Below are 15802 nucleotides of genomic sequence, written 5' to 3' on the forward strand. Positions count from 1 at the left end.
AAGAACGAAAACAAGACACACACAATGGATTCCATAGAATAAAATGCAAGCGCTACAGGCAATTCGATGCCCACATTTTAAATAGGGTCACTATGTGCTAGGTTGCATTATTTCCTCTGGAATTTCAACGTGTTTGACTATTCTTACTTTGAGGCAACTATGCCTTCTCAGGAATTACTGATTGACCCCGGGCATCCATTGTGGCCCTAATTGGAAGGGACAGACTAGCTTGAGAGGCCACACAAGAGGATGGTTTTAGGGGGAAGTCGAAGCTATGCGGCTAGGGGAGTCACACCCACTTTTCTCTGGAACAGATATCTTATGGGTGGTCCTCCACCATCAGAATGCGTGGTAGCATTGGGGTGGGTTAAGGTCCCGTTTGTTGCCTCGCTGTCCTCTATGCTGGGGACATCATTGTGCCTAAACTCGGTTAGGGCGGTCAGTTGCTGAGACCTGGAACTTATTTTTAAGATGGATAATGAGCACCAACTCACCCAGCAGCATTTGCTCTGCTTGTACTGCTGCTCTCTGAACCAAGTCTGCCCCTCGCAAAGCATCTGCGTCTGATTCAAAAGGAGTACATCAATGACCTTTTCCAGCAGTAGAGCAATACAGTTTCTGGCCAGTGCCCTACATTTTAAAACATTGGATTGTTGCATGAGCTCTCTTTCAGAAGCATGCCAATTCTAGGGTTCTGTCTCTGAATGTCAGACATGAAACTGAGAGGAAGACGCAGTCAAAGGCAGTTGTTGAGACCACTCTCTTCCCACTGTCCTTTTTGGCAGTGGTCTCCCCTGCAGCTCCCTCCTGCTGCACAGCCCCACCGTCACACTCCTCCCACTTACCTTCAAAGGTAGTCAGGTCAGTCTGACCATGGTCTCCAGAACGGGTTCCTCTAAACCGGACACTGCGCACGGCCGCTCTCGACGCAATTTCTTGTGCAAAAGGTTTTGGAGGAACACGGTCTGGAGACAACCAATGCAATTGAATTGTAGTTATTTAGCAAATCTAATTATTAAAAAAAAACTGTCTTAAAGTGAATGTTCTAACATTTCTAAAAGCTAATGTAAGGCTATATTTAATAAAAACTTCAAGTATGTTATGTTTTTGTTTCAGTTATGATGTTGGACTGTGCCTTCCTATTGTGAAAACAGAGGGAAATTAAAAAGCAACACCACAATGAAAAAAAGTAAAATCCAAACCCTTCAGAAGTTTAACCTATCAAGTTTAATTTTAGGTTTACATTGATTTCAATACTGTAATGTGCATCTCAGTCACAAATATGTGGTAATCAATAGTCGACTTGGATTTATGTTTCTTTCCAGAAGAATAACGGACTTACCAAATGGTAGGGAAATACATACAAAAGCGTGGGGTGATGGCTGCCCTGGGGTGGTTACAAAACGTACACAGGACTATAAACTCATGTTAGCCAAAAAGAAGAGGCAACAGAGTAAAATTATCTGGATAGACCTTGGCAAGGCTGCTGGGGTTAAATTATTCCAAGGAGTTCTGGAATTTGGTGAAGAGAAATATCAAGGCAGAGCATCCTTGTGTTGTATGCAACATCTGCTTGGATGCCTGGCATGAGCACTTCACTTCCTTATATGCGTGGGGCGGTCTGTGCCAGGTAGTGGGGATGAGGGGTGGAACATTGGTGTCCACTCCCCCCCACCTCCCTAATGAGGATGCGGGTGACTCAATCACAGCCCAAGAAGTAGATCAGGCTTTGTCTAAAGAAAAAAAGGGAAGGGCCCCTCCATTCCCATCGATCTTTTTTAAATCGAACTTATGTTATGGTTGCCTATCTTGACAAAATTGTTTAATGGTGTCTTTCTTAGCAAAGTCACCAATCTTCTAGCTCCCCTTAAACTGACATACAAAATAGTCGCACCTAGAAATGCCTGGTTCACGAAAGAACTTGGGGCACATGCTGAAACGCTTCTAGAAATGGAAAAATAACACAACTCTCCCCTCTTTATTAGCTACATATAAAAAAGCTGCTGAAGACGATAAGCAAGGGATTATTAACACAAAAAATAAATTGCTTCAATGATAGAATCAGCAATGCGCAACACGAAAACAAGGAGCTTTTAAAATTTTAAAAGAGTTTAGCTACTCCCTGCATGCAGAAGGCCTCCAATGTCATCAAGGATACAACTTGGTGCGCATCAATACAGGAAGCATTGCAGGGGAAGTTAGACACAATTATATTTGATAGTTAATAAAAAGGCGAACACTCCCAAAACAACCAATTTAATACACCGACCACTGAACCCTCAGGTCCCGGAGGTTTGCTTCACTCCCATCTGTCACGTCCCCTCGACATACCCATCACCCACACCAACGGGGAAGACACAGCAGGCGGGATGTACGAGGGGGCAGTTCCACCTCTTTTCGCCCGTTTCCTTGTTGGCGTCTGCCATGGCGTCTCATTCATGCCCGACGGCACTGTGGTCGTCGACACTGCTCCCGCGTACGGGAGCGATCACGTGATTAGTCACGGGAACTGCTATAGCCAACGCTGACGTCTATGTGTTGTCAACCAATCAGGAATGACGTCCAATCTCACGTGACGCCTTTTTTCGGTCATGTGACCAGTCATGTGATGTTGACTCCTTTTAAAAGGAACCGAGGAGAAACATTCAGTGCTTCACAGCTGTTTCAACAAGAAAGACCTGTTTGGCCTTACTCCTTGTATTTCTTGTTACCTTTTGGATTTTGACCACGGAACGTTATTTGGATTTGTACTGGATTACCCTTGGATACGACGCATTCTTCTGGAACTTTGGAACTCTTGACCCTCCATCTGAACTTGGATTTTGCTCTGGTTTATTCCTTCTGTTTTGGCGAACTTTTGTGAACCACAAACTTTTGACTATCACGTTCTGGCTTCAGGTGTGAGTCGGAGGAACTACAGTATTCTCCAGCCTGCTGTTGGTCTTCCCTTGTCGTCCATTCAGGTTTCCCACCTGTTCCATCATTCCCCGGGTAAGCTGTGTTGGTTATTCTTGATTGCCTACACTGCCATTATTGATCATAGCAATTCTGACCCTAACCTTTGCCTTACAGCACTCAGGGGTCCTTCCGGTGTCCCCAGTATCCAACAGACGACATCACTCATCACCTGTGGCCTCAAAGATTGCTCGGGCAGTGTATTTTATCTGCTCGAGCGGTACTTGGGGACGGAGGTATTCTATAGCTGCACGACCATCAAGGTGGACATCAGGATCAGATCAGAATAGACTGTGAAGCCTATTGGTCGTCCAGCAATGGATACCTCCTCCGGGGACCCCGTGACGGCTTTAATGCAGGCAGTGTCAGCACTCAGGACTGATATGGCAACCGCTACTGCAACACTTCGAGCGGACTTGACCGCAGCCACCACAGCTTTACATCATCGTCTCGACACGGTAATAAGTGCAAGTCAGCCCCTGCCTGCAGAAGCTGCATTTGATGAAGTTTGTCCTCCTCCTGTTATACCCCCTTCCTTCCCTGCCGCTCCTGTGGTAATTCAAAACCCTTTTCCTTTGGCTACTCCCGAGAGATACCAGGGCGACCCAAAAAAATATCGCACTTTCATCAATCACTGTAAACTACATTTCATGTGTCGTCCTCAGGCTTTCCCCGATCCTGTGTCAAAGGCAGCATTCCTTCTCTCCCATTTATCCGGGGTAGCCGCCACATGGGCCAATCCATTGTTAGAAAACAATCATCCTGCGCTTTATGATTTTGAGTTACTGACCCAAGAGATGGCGAAAGTATTTGACACCAGACACAAAGCACAGTCCAGAGACATGGAACTACTGGATCTCACGCAGGGTCGATCAAGCCTAATAGAGTACATCACCAGATTCAACCAGTTGTCTGCTGAGACTTCCTGGCCGGAAAGTAAAAAGGCTGTGGTATATTACCGGGGTTTGTCCGGGGTCATGAAAGATGCCTTGTCTGTTGTACCTACGCTTCCCACTGTATATACTGATTTGGTAGACCTAACGTTACAACTCGACGCCAGACGAATGGAACGGCGCGGGGATTTGTCCTCCTCACTATCTCTACCATCCACTGCCACTACTACTGTCACTTCTGAACCCATGCAGATAGGCGGGATCCGCAGCCCCATCTCACATGTTGAGCGAGAACGCAGGCGAACGGACAATGCCTGTTTTTACTGTGGTCTCCCCGGGCATTTTGTCAAAGAATGTCCTCGCCGTCCAAAGAATAGACATCAGGGTTTTCAGAAGACTCGCCCCTAAGATCAGAGGGGGGAGCGAGTATTATCCGGAATACCTCTGAACCTACCTTCGGTCCTGTACGCCCCATTATAGTTCAGGCCATTCTGAAACATGCCACAGATTCCCACGCAGTGTCAATAGTAATAGACTCAGGTGCTACAGGCTGCTTCATTGACATAGCATTGGCCCGTTCATTGAACCTTCCTTTGGTCACGAAGAACTGTCCCGAACCAGTCCAGGCGGTAGATGGTTCTTCGCTTACATCTGGTCCGATACTGCAACAGACAGCACCATTAGAGGTGATTGTCCAGGAAAATCACAAAGAAACAATGTCCTTTGACCTCATTGCCACTCCTCAGTTCGGTGTGATTTTAGGCATTCCTTGGCTAAAACTACACAATCCTCTCATCAATTGGGGGACGGGTCAGGTATCGTTTGAATCCGAAATATGTCAATGCTATTGCCTACTGGCAACACCCCAGTCTTCCAGTCCCGCGGGCATCCTGGGTAGTCTAAATTCCATGGTAATAGGAGACAACAACGATCATCATGATACACACACGGTAGGGGCTGTCACGGATGGGATACCTGCTGTTTATCACGATTTCATGGCGGTATTTGATAAGAAGTCTGCAGAAGGTCTGCCACCTCATAGACCTTACGATTGTCCCATCGATCTGGTCCCTGGTGCGTCTATCCCAAAGGGCCGTATCTACTCTCTGACACAGGTAGAAGAGCAAACCTTGCAGGACTATATCCAGCAGGCTTTAAGGTTAGGTCATATTCGTCCATCTACCTCTCCGGCTGCAAGCCCTATTTTCTTTGTTCCAAAAAAGGAAGGGGACCTCCGTCCCTGTGTCGATTATAGGCGCCTGAATGCCGTTACGGTGAAGAACCGTTATCCCATACCACTGATCACTCCTTTACTGGACAAACTCACCCATGCTACCATTTATACCAAACTCGACCTTCGTGGGGCATACAATCTCATCCGCATACGTGACGGTGACGAATGGAAGACTGCATTCTGCTCACGACAAGGTCTATTTGAGTATATGGTCATGCCTTTTGGTCTTTGTAATGCTCCGGCTACTTTTCAACACTTCATGGACGATATTTTCAATGATATACTAAACACTTATGTAGTTGTTTATTTAGACGACATACTGGTGTTCTCCACCTCCCTTGATGAACACACAAAACATGTCAGGGAAGTACTGTTGCGTTTGCAAAACAACGCTCTCTATGCCAAGCCTGAGAAATGTTTGTTCCACACCAATCAGGTTGAATTCCTGGGGTTTCATATCTCGCCCAAAGGTCTTTCCATGAATCAAACCAAGGTTCGGGCGATTGATGACTGGCCGATCCCAACCAATCTAAAGCAGTTGCAATCATTCCTGGGGTTTGCGAACTTCTATCGGAGATTCATATCAGGGTTTTCTTCGGTTGTGGCTCCACTCACGGCACTCACTAGTCCTTCTGTCCCTTATGTATGGTCCACGGCACAACAATCCGCTTTTGATCTATTGAAAACCCTGTTCACCACCGCTCCGGTATTACAACACCCTGACCCCGACCTTCCTTATATTCTAGAAGCAGACGCTTCATCTTTTGCTTTGGGTGCAGTATTATCACAGATCTGTCCCACCACCAACCGTTTGCATCCAGTAGCGTTCCATTCACGCAAATTTACGACCACCGAATCTCATTATACGGTCACAGAAAAGGAACTGTTGGCTATTAAGGATGCACTACAGGTCTGGAGACATCACCTTTTAGGTGCCAAACATCAAACCACGGTGTATACTGACCATAAGAATCTCCAAGACCTTGCTTCCTTGAAATGCACAAACAGTCGACAGGTTAGGTGGCATTTGTTCTTTGCCGCGTATGATTTTGTGGTCAAACATAGGCCCGGTGTTGGTCACGGTAAAGCCGATGCCCTGTCTCGTTCACCTGGGGGGGAGACCCTTCCTTGTTTTCCGGACACCCTGTTAGGAAAGAATCATGTAATCTGTCTATGCACACCAACTCCTTCTTTGTTGTCTGATATTCGCCAATGGGTCTCTCAGTATCCACAATCATTGGCAGAGTGGGATCCGGTTATACAAGATGGGCTGCCTTTTGTTCATGGTGGCAAACTCTTTCTACCCACAAGCGAGACCCGAAACCAAGCGCTGACCTGGTCCCACGACGCTGCCATCAACGGCCACCCCGGACAACTACGCACTTTGGACCTCCTTAAACGATGGTGCTGGTGGCCCACGATGAAGCGTGACGTGTGTGACTACGTCAATACTTGTGCCGTGTGTGCCCAGGGTAAATCGCGCAGGGGGCGGCCCTTGGGTCTTCTTCATCCTCTCCCCATTCCTCCACGACCTTGGCATACGGTCTCCATGGACTTAATCACTGATCTTCCTCGCACCCAAGGGTTTGACACTATTTGGGTCGTAGTCGACTCGTATACCAAATTTGCACGCTTCATACCTTGTAAAGGGATTCCTTCTGCCCCAGTTCTGGCCAAACATTTTTTCAAACATGTATTCTGTCTTTTTGGTTTACCCCATGTGTTGGTCTCTGATCGTGGGTCCCAGTTCACTTCCCGTTTTTGGCGGGCCCTTACCACTCTGTTGGGCATTGATGCCCGGTTCTCCTCTTCGTACCACCCAGAGAGTGATGGGCAGACGGAAAGGGCCAACCAAACGTTGGAGCAGTATCTACGTTGCTTGACGCTGCAATATCAGGATACATGGCTCAATTTACTGCAGCTCGCGGAGTTTGCCTACAACAATGCTCTGCACTCTTCTACTGGTCACTCTCCGTTCTTTTCCCTTTACGGTCAACATCCACGTACCCTTCCCATTCCCGATTTTTCCTCTTCCAGCACCCCCGCCGCATCTGCTTGTGCCCGAGACATTGTTTCGGTTCACGCTCAGACTTTGGTCCATTTACATGAGGCTCAAGCTTCCATGAAGGCGGCTGCCGATAAAAAGAGAGCTGTTCCACCCGTTTACAAAGAAGGGGATAGGGTGTGGCTTTCCACTCGTCATCTACATATCCCTGGCTGCCGCAAACTGTTGCCACGTTTTGTGGGTCCTTATAGGGTGGTCAAGGTACTGAACCCGGTGGCGTTGCGTCTGGCGGTGCCATCTGCCTGGCGGATCCACCCGGTTTTCCATGTTTCCCTTCTTAAACCTTGCCCTGGATCCACCCGCTTGGGTTCGCCTCCTGCTCCTGTTTCTGTCTCTTCACCCGATGTTTATGAGGTCCGGGCTATCTTGGGTTCCCGTATCCACAGGGGTGTTCTGCAGTATTTAGTGGACTGGTTGGGTTATGGCCCTGAAGATCGGTCATGGGTTGCTTCCCGGGATGTACATGCTCCCCGTTTGTTGGCCCGTTTTCATCGTGACAATCCTACGAGCCCACGTGGTCGTGGGCCTTTGGGGGGGGGGCTCTGTCACGTCCCCTCGACATACCCATCACCCACACCAACGGGGAAGACACAGCAGGCGGGATGTACGAGGGGGCAGTTCCACCTCTTTTCGCCCGTTTCCTTGTTGGCGTCTGCCATGGCGTCTCATTCATGCCCGACGGCACTGTGGTCGTCGACACTGCTCCCGCGTACGGGAGCGATCACGTGATTAGTCACGGGAACTGCTATAGCCAACGCTGACTTCTATGTGTTGTCAACCAATCAGGAATGACGTCCAATCTCACGTGACGCCTTTTTTCGGTCATGTGACCAGTCATGTGATGTTGACTCCTTTTAAAAGGAACCGAGGAGAAACATTCAGTGCTTCACAGCTGTTTCAACCAGAGAGACCTGTTTGGCCTTACTCCTTGTATTTCTTGTTACCTTTTGGATTTTGACCACGGAACGTTATTTGGATTTGTACTGGATTACCCTTGGATACGACGCATTCTTCTGGAACTTTGGAACTCTTGACCCTCCATCTGAACTTGGATTTTGCTCTGGTTTATTCCTTCTGTTTTGGCGAACTTTTGTGAACCACGAACTTTTGACTATCACGTTCTGGCTTCAGGTGTGAGTCAGAGGAACTACAGTATTCTCCAGCCTGCTGTTGGTCTTCCCTTGTCGTCCATTCAGGTTTCCCACCTGTTCCATCATTCCCCGGGTAAGCTGTGTTGGTTATTCTTGATTGCTTACACTGCCATTATTGATCATAGCAATTCTGACCCTAACCTTTGCCTTACAGCACTCAGGGGTCCTTCCGGTGTCCCCAGTATCCAACAGACGACATCACTCATCACCTGTGGCCTCAAAGATTGCTCGGGCAGTGTATTTTATCTGCTCGAGCGGTACTTGGGGACGGAGGTATTCTATAGCTGCACGACCATCAAGGTGGACATCAGGATCAGATCAGAATACCATCACAGTGGAGGATCCAACACCTATTCTAAATCAACTCAAGTCTACATCATGTAAAGGCGACCCATGCTCGGCCGTAATTATCAAATCTTGCTCGGCCACATTCATGGAGGCAATCTGTACATTTATCAATGCCTCCTTCAATGAAAACCGGGTCACGCCCATTCAAAAAAAAAAAAAAAAACCTACCAGAGGATAATCCTTTGAACTTTAGACCTATTGAACTTTAGACCTATCACTAATACCCCGTTCTTATTGAAGACTCTCGACCAAGTAGCCTACGTACACCTAACTGCCCACTTGAACACTCATCCCATCCTCCGCTCACACCAATCTGGCTTCAGACAGGGGTTTGGCACTGAATCAGCCCTATTAGACCTGAAGTCGAGATTGGTGGATTGTATGGATAGAGGCCTGCCATCGCTTCTTATGCTACTAGATCTCTCGGCTGTCTTTGACCTGGTGGATCACACCATCTTGATCCCCAGGTTGAAGGAGGTAGCAAACTTCTCCAGCGGGGCATCCATGTGGCTCTCATCCTTTCTTAATGATAGGGAATGTAGCATTTTCTCTGGTGAGGCAGAGTCCCACCCGATTATTTTAAAATTCAGGGTCCAAAAGGGCCGGTTTATCTCCCTGCATATATAATATTTTCACTGTTCCTTTCTTCCAATATCTTGATTTTAATGACATAGAATTTACTAACTATGAAGACGATTCTTCGTGTCTGATACCTCTCACTGGTAATCAGGAGTCCGATGAACATCTCAATAAGGTATTTGCCATTGTAGAACATTGGATGATTCAAAATAATCTTGCTTTTAACAAAGACAAGACAGAGCTCATGGTTGTGGGCTCACAACACCTAATAAATAAATTGGGTGTAGATTTTGAGAGTTTCAGTCTTAATGGTACTAATATTCCTACCAAAGCTTAAAACCATGGGAGTAGTGTTGGACCAGCACCTTACTGTTAAAGAAAATATTAGCACCATCTGCATTTGACATAAAACTCCTGGCACACTTGCGCCCGTTTAGTCAACAGAATGCGGAAACTATTGCCAGAGCAATAGTGGCTGCTAAAATACATTACTGCAGCAGCCTCTTCATTGGTATTAACAAAGGAGATAGTAAAAGATTACAGGTTGTGCAGAATAGCGCAGTGAAAATGGTAACTGGCATTGCGCGTAGAGACCACATCACTGAAGCCCGCCAAAACCTTCACTCGCTCCCTGTCGAGTCTAGACTTGTTTATTGCCTCGCCCTCATTGTTTTTAAATGTCGACAGGCCAGGATGCGGGAGTATCTTCAAACTCTGATCAGCGATGAGGTGCAAACCAGGTGTTTAAGATCCAATAACACCAACATGCTACACATTCCGAAATCCAATACTGTCAGTGACAGCAAAACCGCTTTTATGCATGCAGAATATGGAATGGCCTCCCATCAGATCTTAGAGAAGTGAATTCCATTGATTTTTTTAAAAACAAAAAGAGGAGAACCATCTCCAGTTCCGGAAGCACTTCAAGACCATCCTCTTCGCTTTTGCCTTTGCCCATTTTCTCCCCTGCTGATCTGTTTCTCTCTTGGCACCGTGCACCTGGCCACCCTCTGTCCTTCAGGCCCAGGTACCTGCTCACCCTGCCTCCCTCCTGCACTGCATCCGGGCCACCCCTGGCACTGGGATCTGCATCTGTACCCATACAGGCCCCCACTCTTCCTCTGCACTTATCAAATATACCCTATCTGACTAATCATGCACTTGCCACTTGTCTGGCTGCACTGCCTTTATGTCTGCATTTATTTATTTATTTATCCCACTTATTATTTTTATTCTGTTCTCTCCTCTGTCCACACTTTCCATTTCTCCCCCTCCACGCACTTCCCCCCTTTTCCATGCACTTGCGCGTTCTTAATGTCACTGGGCCTAGTAAGATCGTATTTTTGTTCTCCCCTGTTCCCCTCCCTTTGCTTGGTCACGCTCTGAAACACTTGTGTATGAGCGCGATATAAATAAAATATCAGATCATGACTTGGCTTTTTAAATAATTCTGTTTTTAATGGGTTTTTAACTGCACATCAATTTTACTACTCATTATTTTAATGTTTCATGTTGTATGACTTATTGGTGCCCTAAAGCCTTCGGGCACAAGGCAGCGCGATATAAATTACTAAATGTAAATGTAAACCTGCCACCAAGTAGCTGGAGGGAGGTAACCATTGTTCCAGTATACAAGAAAGGTGATCGGGACCTCCCTTGTAACTAAAGGCCTATTTCTTTGATCAATTTGTTAGAATATAATAATATGCATCTTTCTTAGCACTAAACAAATCCCTTTTTCGTGATCAAAATCCAGTTCTTTCAGAAAACTGAGTCCCATTTGTCAGTCATTGAGGAGAAACAAAATAGAAACATGTTCAATGGCTTCCTCTGACAGTCATTACAAGAAAAGGCTGTGTCCGTGGAGAGGGCATGTATTAGTCACCTGGCCTTCACCGACAAACCTAGGTTAAATAACATTTAAGGACAGGTCCTCCTATTCTGCGAAGTAGGTCAGGCTGTTCCAATAGGGCTGTATTCTCTTCTCTAAATGCTATGTAAACACTGACTGCACCAAGCAGAGGTTAGTTACACATTTAGTCATAATGTTTAGCCCTTCCACTTTGTTAAATGCATGAAAGGTAACATTTTAAGGTTGTGCAAATAGGCCATCTAACCTCCCATGGAGACCCTATACCCCTTATGTGAATGTTATATATCCTTTATTCCAGGTAACTCCGGAAAGGAAAACCTTTGTTTGCTAGAGGTAGGGATAAATATAATCAGCAATCCTTTGATGTTATTGTTGATTATACCTATTATACCAATTCCATCCTTCCTTATGGGAATTGGTATGGTTTGTGAGGACGGGAAAGTATATAAGTGGTTGAAGAAGGGTTGAACAGGCATAAGTTACCTTGCTAATATACTTCCTGGAGGTTATGTGGCCTCCACAGATGATATGTACCAGCGTGTAAAATTATAGAGAGGCAAAAGAGAAGTGGACCAGACTGATACTGATGCCCAGGTAGCAGCAGATTTTGGGACAGGATTAATGCCATTGCTAAAAGGTTGCTCTTAACACTAGAAGCATTCGTAGACTCCGTAGAGTGGTAGAAAGTATATTGAACGAGACTGCAAATAGATTTGTGAATTCAACAAATGAACAGAACGCTATTGGATTGGTGGCACTTCAAAATAGTATGGCAGACATTCTCACGGCTGTGAAAGGAGGGGTTTGTAATTTAGTGGGCTCTTCTTGCTGTACTTACATACCCGAAAGCGCTAGAGATATCTTTGATGCTATTGATTACATGTGTTAGGAGAAGCAGTGCATTATGAAGTGGGACAGGAGAACAGCTAATCCCATTTGTTTGAGTATGCTAAAGGATTGGGGATGGAAATGACTGTCTATATTATTAGTGGTCTTTGGGTTAATGTTAGGTTGTTGTTGTCGTCGTCTTCAGTGCAGTCCTGTATGTTGTTCCTTTTTATTTCAGAATTGTGTTAGGGTAGTCAAACAAACTAAGTCCCTTCCCAAAACTAGTTCTAGAATTAATACTATGATGGAAGAAATGCAAATTCAGAATTTAATGGACAGATATTGAAAGTCTAACCGATTGGGCGAAAAAGTCTTACCTTAGGATAAACAGAGGGTTTGTTGGAATATATTAATATACATCTTTCTTAGCCCTAAGATAATCCCTTTTTGTTGATCAAAATCCTGTTCTTTCAGTAATATTCAAAATGGAGTCACATTTGTCTGTCATTGAGTAGAAACAAAATAGTAATGTGTTCATGGCTTCCTCGGTCAGTCATTACAAGAAAAGGCTGGTTCCGTGGAGAGGGCATGTATTATTCGCCTGGCAGTCACCGATAAACCCACGTTAAAAAACATCTAAGGATAGGTCCTCCTATTCTGCAAAGGAGCTTAAGCTGTTCCAATATGGCCCTATTCTCTTCTCTAAATGCTATGTAAATGATGACTGCACCAAGCAGAGGTTAGTTACACATCGAGTCATAGTGTTCATCTCTTCCACTTTGTTAAATGCACAAAAGTTATCTTTTTAAGGTTGTGCAAATAGGATGACCAATGTTGTAATTTATGACAAGTGGATTCTATATAAACATAAGTCACCGTCTGTGAACTGGAGGAAAGTTCGTAATTAAAGCCATAAGTAAAGTGGGAAGTCACAATAGAACAATAACATCTGTTGAATATGCAACATATTCTGGCTTCTGTGGATTAGGGCGTTATTATGTATTTAGTCTGAACATATTTGTGTTATCTCTTGCAAATGAATAACAAATGACCTATGCTGATGCAGGCTTCATTTTTTGTATAGAAGGAGAAGCCGTATACTATTCAGGCACTTCACTTCTCTACTCTCCATGAAATACTGGTCATGGATGAAGCTGAAGTCCATTCGAGTGTATGATATGCGCAAAATAAATCGTACCTTGTAATTTTGAAACTCTGTCTCAGATAATCTACTTTGTTTGAATTATAGCACTTAGAAGTCTCAGATTCGCTAGCAAAACTTTCTTCCACAGCGATTTTACACCATTTGGAAGATTGGGTGGCCAGGGAAAGTCTTCTTTCTCATGTGCAGGCGGGGTTCAGAGCAGGGTTCTCCATGTTAGAATAGGCAATGAAGCTAGACCTCCTATGTGGGAAATGTGTTCCTTAACTCGCAAAGCCTGTATTTGGCATTTGTTGACCTCGAATCAGCCTTTGACACAGTGCCGAGGGACTCTGTGGTCCGTTCTGGAGGAGATGGGCATTCCTTCATCTCTGGGCAACGGTATAAAATCTTCATACTCAGCAAATCGGCTCAGATACGGTGGGGACTGTACAGAGAGCTTTCCCATCCGCTATTTATTGGAATCGGGGTTAGGCAGGGCTGCATTGCAGCCCCATTGTTATTTCTATTATACATTAATAGCATTGTGCTCACTTTCTAGAAGCTGCTAGGGATGCCCAAAGTTCGGTAAACATAATGGAGCCTATTCTTGTTCGCAGGGGACGCAGTTTGTCAAAAACCCTGGTGGGCCTGCAGAATCAGCTGGATGTTTTTGAACAAATTGTGTGTTGCAAAAGGCCTCTGGATTAATTCTAAAACTAAAATCATGCAGTGCGCTTGTGCTGGGAAAAAGGCACAAGTACGGGCAAACTTTTATCTAAACCAGCTGCTGGATTTGGCGGATTTCTACACGTACTTGGGGTTGATTTTTTTGAACAAATTGAAATAGCATAATCAGGTAGAAAAGAGCTCGCTATCAGATTTGTACCAGTGTGGGCTTATTAGGAATCTAGTAACACACCTATATGTGGAGGTTCTTACTGCACCCCTTAAGATATATCAGGCTCAGACAATCCCGGGGGTAGCTTATGGGGCCGAGCTGTGCGGTGAAAATGATAGTACCTCTGTTCAGATAGCTGAAAATAGATTTGAAATCTTTGCTTGGTTTACCCTTGAGTGCCCAGTCAAAGCCGGTTGGCATGTGAATGTGGTCTTATAGAGATCTGATATGCTATTATGATACAGCCAGTGTTAAAATGGCTGCAGATGTGGAATCATAACGTTTTATCCCCATTTAGGGAAGGTTTGGAGGAGCTGCTATCATTACTAGGCTGTAGGAAGTGGTCTTAGTTTAGGCATGTAAGAATTATGCTTTTTAACATTGGTTAGGGGATTTATGGGGTGACCCCACATCCTTAGGCAAAGGTTATAAAGCGGTGGTCAAGAATAAATATAGAGAGTGGGCGTGAAGTAGGACGATTGATAATTGCCTATCAGGGAAAACATCTAGGGCTTATCTACAGCTCAAGGACATCTGGGGTCCGGAGGTATATTTGGACCTTCAAATGTCTGAAATTAAAAATCTGGTTTGCAATGTTCCGATTGGGCACACTCCCATAGGCTTGCTTGTCCACCAAGTGGAAGAATAGGTCACATTCCACAATTGTATATCCCTTTTGTAGTGGAGGGCGTGCAGATGAGACGCATTTCTTCTTTTTCTGTCGTGCACATTGCCGGGCAAGGGTGCGTTGGCTGATTCCGGTCTGGAGTCAGACTCGCCCACAATGTTGTCTGCCTTTCGAGCTTTAAAAGGTGGCACCTCGCCTACATAAGCGTTCGCAGTTTCATCCTTTTTAAGATCTGTTTTTAATAAGAGAATGGTATTGTCTAGATACATTGTTAGCCCGTCTGTGTGCTTGGGAAGGCTGCTGGCTAAGAACTATGTTATTCACCGTTTTAAGATGTCTGATGTTCATGATTATATAGTTTTATTTTGTATTGTTTACCTTTTATGGCAGTCATGCTGAAATAAAGGAATTTATTGACATACAAAAGAAAAGGAGAGAAGGAAAATTCCACATTGAAAAATAAATGTGTACTCAGCGCAAACCATTTGAAAGAAAAATATGCAAGGAGTGATTGTACTGGGTCACAGGAAGTAAAAAAGGACCAAAATAAATATTTTCAGTTGCATGAAAGTATACAACAATGCTTATTAAATGAAGAGAAGCCATTTTGGGATGAACAAGCACAGCTTTTTAATAGAAAAGTGAAAATTGAATGAAGGCCTAACATTAGGTTTGCTTTCTTCTTTACAGGACTGAGAATCAGCCTTCTATAATGAAACCTGCAGAGACTTGAAGTGTATATTTTTATCTACAGGAGCCAGATTGCAAAAAATGGATAATGCCCCGGATTAAACAACTATAGAAATGTGGAAAAAAGGGGACTTTATATGTTACATTTGTACATGAAGCCGGCAACATTGGCTAACAAGCAAATGCATTTTCTCCGGCCCAGCAACAATGCAGAGGAGAGGTTTTCCACACAAGAAATGAAACCAGGGCCTGGAGGATGGGACATAAACGTTATGACCATATACTGGTTCTTAGTCAACACGCTAGTATTGGTGATCATACCGAAGTCAAGAAAAAAACCAAGATTCAGTGGGGTTGTGTCATACTTGACACGGTCAAGAGAGCGATTGATCCATGATACAATTATGACAAGATGCATCTTTTGACCTCAGAGACAGTTTGCCATGAAAAAGGACCTGCATTCCGAAATACATTGGCCAAGTTCATGTCTGTCTCTAAGCGACTGTCTGAAATAAG

At 44.9% G+C, this 15802-nt stretch overlaps 1 protein-coding gene across 4 annotated transcripts in view; it reads right to left on the reverse strand.

The window, feature by feature from the left end:
* NCOA7 (nuclear receptor coactivator 7) overlaps positions 1–15802 on the reverse strand; it is a 1232944-nt gene that overhangs the window by 505247 nt on the left and 711895 nt on the right. The gene's annotated exons all lie outside the window — the stretch shown is intronic.

The sequence above is a fragment of the Ambystoma mexicanum genome, chromosome 4q (assembly GCF_040938575.1).
Source record: "Ambystoma mexicanum isolate Mex_15411 chromosome 4q, UKY_AmexF1_1, whole genome shotgun sequence".
NCBI lineage: Eukaryota > Metazoa > Chordata > Amphibia > Caudata > Ambystomatidae > Ambystoma > Ambystoma mexicanum.